Raw genomic sequence first — 7325 nt, forward strand, 5'->3', positions numbered from 1 at the left:
TCAAATCTCTGTATTATCCTGTTATTGGCAATTTTTGCCGTAAAAAAAAAAATGTAATAGTGTCTCCCTGACTGGTCAGACACCAATATATCTGTTTAAAAGAGTCTGGTGTAGGCCAGAAAAATAAAACTGTGGTTTTGCAGTTCCACGAGTCAAATCTCTGTATTATCCTGTTTTTGCCATTTTTTGCCGTAAAAAAAAACTGTAATAGTGTCTCCCTGACTGGTCAGACACCAATATATCTGTTTAAAAGAGTCTGGTGTAGGCTATAAAAATAGAACTGTGGTTTTGCACTTCCACGGTTCAAATCTCTGTATTATCCTGTTTTTGGCATTTTTTTGCAGTAAAAAAACAGTAATAGTGTCTCCCTAACTCGTCAGACACCAATATATCTGTTTAAAAGTGTCTGGTGTAGATAAGAAATATAGAACTGTGGTTTTGCAGTTCCACGGATCAAATCTCTGTATTATCCTGTTTTGGCATTTTTTACCGTAAAAAAAACTGTAATAGTGTCTCCCTGACTGACCAGACACCAATATATCTGTTCAAAAGAGTCTGGTGTATGCCACATAACTATAACTGTGGTTTTGCAGTTCCACGGGTCAAATCTCTGTATTATCCTGTTTTTGGCTTTTTTTGCCTTAAAAAAACTGTAATAGTGTCTCCCTGACTGGTCAGACACCAATATATCTGTTTAAAAGAGTGTGGTGTAGTCCAGAAAAATAGAACTGTGGTTTTGCAGTTCCGCGGGTCAAATCTCTGTATTATCCTGTTTTTGTCATTTTTTGCCGTAAAAAAATAACTGTAATAGTGTCTCCCTGACTGGTCAGACACCAATATATCTGTTTAAAAGTGTCTGGTGTAGATAAGAAATATAGAACTGTGGTTTTGCAGTTCCACGGATCAAATCTCTGTATTATCCTGTTTTTGGCTTTTTTTGCCGTAAAAAAAACTGTAATAGTGTCTCCCTGACTGGTCAGACACCAATATATCTGTTTAAAAGTGTTTGGTGTAGATAAGAAATATAGAACTGTGGTTTTGCAGTTCCACGGATCAAATCTCTGTATTATCCTGTTTTGGCATTTTTTGCCGTAAAAAAAACTGTAATAGTGTCTCACTGACTGGTCAGACACCAATATCTCTGTTTAAAAGTGTCTGGTGTAGATAAGAAATATAGAACTGTGGTTTTGCAGTTCCACGGGTCAAATCACTGTATTATTCTGTTTTGGGCAATTTTTGCCGTAAAAAAACAGTAATAGTGACTCCCTGACTGGTCAGACACCAATATATCTGTTTAAAAGAGTCTGGTGTAGGCCAGAAATATAGAACTGTGGTTTTGCAGTTCCACGGATCAAATCTCTGTATTATCCTGTTTTTGGCATTTTTTGCCGTAAAAAAAAAAAACAGTAATAGTTTCTCCCTGACTGGTTAGACACCAATATATCTGTTTAAAAGAATCTGGTGTAGGCCAGAAAATAGAATTGTGGTTTTGCAGTTCCACGGGTCAAATCTCTGTATTATCCTGTTTTTGGCATTTTTTGCCATAAAAAAAACTGTAATAGTGTCTCCCTGACTGACCAGACACCAATATATCTGTTTAAAAGAGTATGGAGTCAGCCAGAAAAATAGAACTGTGGTTTTGCAGCTCCACGGGTCAAATCACTGTATAATCCTGTTTTTGGCATTTTTTGCCATTAAAAAACAGTAATAGTGTCTCCCTGACTGGTCCGACACCAATATATCTGTTTAAAAGAGTCTGGTGTAGGCCAGAAAAATAGAACTGTTGTTTTGCAGCTCCACAGGTCAAATCTCTGTATTATCCTGTTTTTGGCATTTTCTGCCGTAAAAAAAACTGTTTTAGTGTCTCCCTGACTGGTCAGACAACAATATATCTGTTTAAAAGAGCCTGGTGTAGGCCAGAAAAATATAACTGTGGTTTTGCAGTTCCACGGGTCAAATCTCTGTATTATCCAGTTTTTGGCATTTTCTGCTGTTAAAAAAACTGTAAGAATGTCTCCCTGACTGGCCAGACACCAATATATCTGTTTATAAGAGTCTTGTGTACGCCACATAACTATAACTGTGGTTTTGCAGTTCCACGGGTCAAATCTCTGTATTATCCTGTTTTTGGCATTTTTTGCCGTAAAAAAATAACTGTAATAGTGTCTCCCTGACTGGTCAGACACCAATATATCTGTTTAAAAGTGTCTGGTGTAGATAAGAAATAGAAATATAGAACTGTGGTTTTGCAGTTCCACGGATCAAATCTCTGTATTATCCTGTTTTGGCATTTTTTGCCGTAAAAAAAACTGTAATAGTGTCTCACTGACTGGTCAGACACCAATATCTTTGTTTAAAAGTGTCTGGTGTAGATAAGAAATATAGAACTGTGGTTTTGCAGTTCCACGGGTCAAATCACTGTATTATTCTGTTTTGGGCAATTTTTGCCGTAAAAAAACAGTAATAATGACTCTCTGACTGGTCAGACACCAATATATCTGTTTAAAAGAGTCTGGTGTAGGCCAGAAATATAGAACTGTGGTTTTGCAGTTCCACGGATCAAATCTCTGTATTATCCTGTTTTTGGCATTTTTTGCCGTAAAAAAAAAAAACAGTAATAGTTTCTCCCTGACTGGTTAGACACCAATATATCTGTTTAAAAGAATCTGGTGTAGGCCAGAAAATAGAATTGTGGTTTTGCAGTTCCACGGGTCAAATCTCTGTAATATCCTGTTTTTGGTATTTTTTGCCATAAAAAAAACTGTAATAGTGTCTCCCTGACTGACCAGACACCAATATATCTGTTTAAAAGAGTATGGAGTCGGCCAGAAAAATAGAACTGTGGTTTTGCAGCTCCACGGGTCAAATCATTGTATAATCCTGTTTTTGGCATTTTTTGCCATTAAAAAACAGTAATAGTGTCTCCCTGACTGGTCCGACACCAATATATCTGTTTAAAAGAGTCTGGTGTAGGCCAGAAAAATAGAACTGTTGTTTTGCAGCTACACAGGTCAAATCTCTGTATTATCCTGTTTTTGGCATTTTCTGCCGTAAAAAAAAACTGTTTTAGTGTCTCCCTGACTGGTCAGACACCAATATATCTGTTTAAAAGAGCCTGGTGTAGGCCAGAAAAATATAACTGTGGTTTTGCAGTTCCACGCGTCAAATCTCTGTATTATCCAGTTTTTGGCATTTTCTGCTGTTAAAAAAAACTGTAATAATGTCTCCCTGACTGGCCAGACACCAATATATCTGTTTATAAGAGTCTTGTGTACGCCACATAACTATAACTGTGGTTTTGCAGTTCCACTGGTCAAATCTCTGTATTATCCTGTTTTTGGCATTTTTTGCCGTAAAAAAAAAACAGTAATAGTGTCTCCCTGACTGGTCAGACACCAATATATCTGTTTAAAAGAGTCTAGTGTAGGCCAGAAAAATAGAACTGTGGTATTGCTGTTCCATGTGTCTAATCTCTGTATTATCCTGTTTTTGGCATTTTTTTGCCGTAAAAAAAACTGTAATAGTGTCTCCCTGACTGGTCAGACACCAATATATCTGTTTAAAAGAGTCTGGTGTAGGCCAGACAAATACAACTTTGGTTTTGCAGTTCCACGGGTCAAATCTCTGTATTCTCCTGTTTTTGGCATTTTCTGCTGTTAAAAAAAACTGTAGTAATGTCTCCCTGACTGGCCAGACACCAATATATCTGTTTAAAAGTGTCTGGTGTAGATAAGAAATATAGAACTGTGGTTTTGCAGTTCCACGGATCAAATCTCTGTATTATCCTGTTTTTTTATTTTTTGCCATAAAAAAAACTGTAATAGTGTCTCCCTGACTGACCAGACACCAATATATCTGTTTAAAAGAGTCTGGTGTATGCCACATTACTGTAACTGTGGTTTTGCAGTTCCACGGGTCAAATCTCTGTATTATCCTGTTTTTGGCTTTTTTTGCCGTAAAAAAAACTTTAATAGTGTCTCCCTGACTGGTCAGACACCAATATATCTGTTTAAAAGAGTCTGGTGTAGTCCAGAAAAATAGAACTGTGGTTTTGCAGTTCCGCGGGTCAAATCTCTGTATTATCCTGTTTTTGGCATTTTTTGCCGTAAAAAAAAAACTGTAATAGTGTCTCCCTGACTGGTCAGACACCAATATATCTGTTTAAAAGTGTCTGGTATAGATAAGAAATATAGAACTGTGGTTTTGCAGTTCCACGGATCAAATCTCTGTATTATCCTGTTTTGGCATTTTTTGCCGTAAAAAAAACTGTAATAGTGTCTCACTGACTGGTCAGACACCAATATATCGGTTTAAAAGTGTCTGGTGTAGATAAGAAATATAGAACTGTGGTTTTGCAGTTCCACGGGTCAAATCTCTGTATTATTCTGTTTTGGGCATTTTTTGCTGTAAAAAAACAGTAATAGTGACTCCCTGACTGGTCAGACACCAATATATCTGTTTAAAAGAGTCTGGTGTAGGCCAGAAATATAGAACTGTGGTTTTGCAGTTCCACGGATCAAATCTCTGTATTATCCTGTTTTTGGCATTTTTTGCCGTAAAAAAAAAAACAGTAATAGTTTCTCCCTGACTGGTTAGACACCAATATATCTGTTTAAAAGAGTCTGGTGTAGGCCAGAAAATAGAATAGTGGTTTTGCAGTTCCACGGGTCAAATCTCTGTATTATCCTGTTTTTGGCATTTTCTTCCGTAAAAAAAAACTGTTTTAGTGTCTCCCTGACTGGTCAGACACCAATATATCTGTTTAAAAGAGCCTGGTGTAGGCCAGAAAAATATAACTGTGGTTTTGCAGTTCCACGGGTCAAATCTCTGTATTATCCAGTTTTTGGCATTTTCTGCTGTTAAAAAAAAACTGTAATAATGTCTCCCTGACTGGTCAGACACCAATATATCTGTTTATAAGAGTCTTGTGTACGCCACATAACTATAACTGTGGTTTTGCAGTTACACGGGTCAAATCTCTGTATTATCCTGTTTTTGGCATTTTTTGCCGTAAAAAAAAAACAGTAATAGTGTCTCCCTGACTGGTCAGACACCAATATATCTGTTTAAAAGAGTCTGGTGTAGGCCAGAAATATAGAACTGTGGTTTTGCAGTTCCACGGATCAAATCTCTGTATTATCCTGTTTTTGGCATTTTTTGCCGTAAAAAAAAAAAACAGTAATAGTTTCTCCCTGACTGGTTAGACACCAATATATCTGTTTAAAAGAATCTGGTGTAGGCCAGAAAATAGAATTGTGGTTTTGCAGTTCCACGGGTCAAATCTCTGTATTATCCTGTTTTTGGCATTTTTTGCCATAAAAAAAACTGTAATAGTGTCTCCCTGACTGACCAGACACCAATATATCTGTTTAAAAGAGTATGGAGTCAGCCAGAAAAATAGAACTGTGGTTTTGCAGCTCCACGGGTCAAATCACTGTATAATCCTGTTTTTGGCATGTTTTGCCATTAAAAAACAGTAATAGTTTCTCCCTGACTGGTCCGACACCAATATATCTGTTTAAAAGAGTCTGGAGTAGGCCAGAAAAATAGAACTGTTGTTTTGCAGCTCCACAGGTCAAATCTCTGTATTATCCTGTTTTTGGCATTTTCTGCCGTAAAAAAAACTGTTTTAGTGTCTCCCTGACTGGTCAGACAACAATATATCTGTTTAAAAGAGCCTGGTGTAGGCCAGAAAAATATAACTGTGGTTTTGCAGTTCCACGGGTCAAATCTCTGTATTATCCAGTTTTTGGCATTTTCTGCTGTTAAAAAAACTGTAAGAATGTCTCCCTGACTGGCCAGACACCAATATATCTGTTTATAAGAGTCTTGTGTACGCCACATAACTATAACTGTGGTTTTGCAGTTCCACGGGTCAAATCTCTGTATTATCCTGTTTTGGGCATTTTTTGCCGTAAAAAAATAACTGTAATAGTGTCTCCCTGACTGGTCAGACACCAATATATCTGTTTAAAAGTGTCTGGTGTAGATAAGAAATAGAAATATAGAACTGTGGTTTTGCAGTTCCACGGATCAAATCTCTGTATTATCCTGTTTTGGCATTTTTTGCCGTAAAAAAAACTGTAATAGTGTCTCACTGACTGGTCAGACACCAATATCTTTGTTTAAAAGTGTCTGGTGTAGATAAGAAATATAGAACTGTGGTTTTGCAGTTCCACGGGTCAAATCACTGTATTATTCTGTTTTGGGCAATTTTTGCCGTAAAAAAACAGTAATAGTGACTCTCTGACTGGTCAGACACCAATATATCTGTTTAAAAGAGTCTGGTGTAGGCCAGAAATATAGAACTGTGGTTTTGCAGTTCCACGGATCAAATCTCTGTATTATCCTGTTTTTGGCATTTTTTGCCGTAAAAAAAAAAAACAGTAATAGTTTCTCAGTGACTGGTTAGACACCAATATATCTGTTTAAAAGAATCTGGTGTAGGCCAGAAAATAGAATTGTGGTTTTGCAGTTCCACGGGTCAAATCTCTGTAATATCCTGTTTTTGGTATTTTTTGCCATAAAAAAAACTGTAATAGTGTCTCCCTGACTGACCAGACACCAATATATCTGTTTAAAAGAGTATGGAGTCGGCCAGAAAAATAGAACTGTGGTTTTGCAGCTCCACGGGTCAAATCATTGTATAATCCTGTTTTTGGCATTTTTTGCCATTAAAAAACAGTAATAGTGTCTCCCTGACTGGTCCGACACCAATATATCTGTTTAAAAGAGTCTGGTGTAGGCCAGAAAAATAGAACTGTTGTTTTGCAGCTACACAGGTCAAATCTCTGTATTATCCTGTTTTTGGCATTTTCTGCCATAAAAAAAAACTGTTTTAGTGTCTCCCTGACTGGTCAGACACCAATATATCTGTTTAAAAGAGCCTGGTGTAGGCCAGAAAAATATAACTGTGGTTTTGCAGTTCCACGGGTCAAATCTCTGTATTATCCAGTTTTTGGCATTTTCTGCTGTTAAAAAAAACTGTAATAATGTCTCCCTGACTGGCCAGACACCAATATATCTGTTTATAAGAGTCTTGTGTACGCCACATAACTATAACTGTGGTTTTGCAGTTCCACTGGTCAAATCTCTGTATTATCCTGTTTTTGGCATTTTTTGCCGTAAAAAAAAAACAGTAATAGTGTCTCCCTGACTGGTCAGACACCAATATATCTGTTTAAAAGAGTCTAGTGTAGGCCAGAAAAATAGAACTGTGGTATTGCTGTTCCATGTGTCTAATCTCTGTATTATCCTGTTTTTGGCATTTTTTTGCCGTAAAAAAAACTGTAATAGTGTCTCCCTGACTGGTCAGACACCAATCT

Source organism: Phyllobates terribilis, unplaced genomic scaffold, assembly GCF_046119375.1.
Source record: "Phyllobates terribilis strain yellow unplaced genomic scaffold, ASM4611937v1 Scaffold_12__6_contigs__length_324123572, whole genome shotgun sequence".
Classification (NCBI taxonomy): Eukaryota; Metazoa; Chordata; class Amphibia; order Anura; family Dendrobatidae; genus Phyllobates; species Phyllobates terribilis.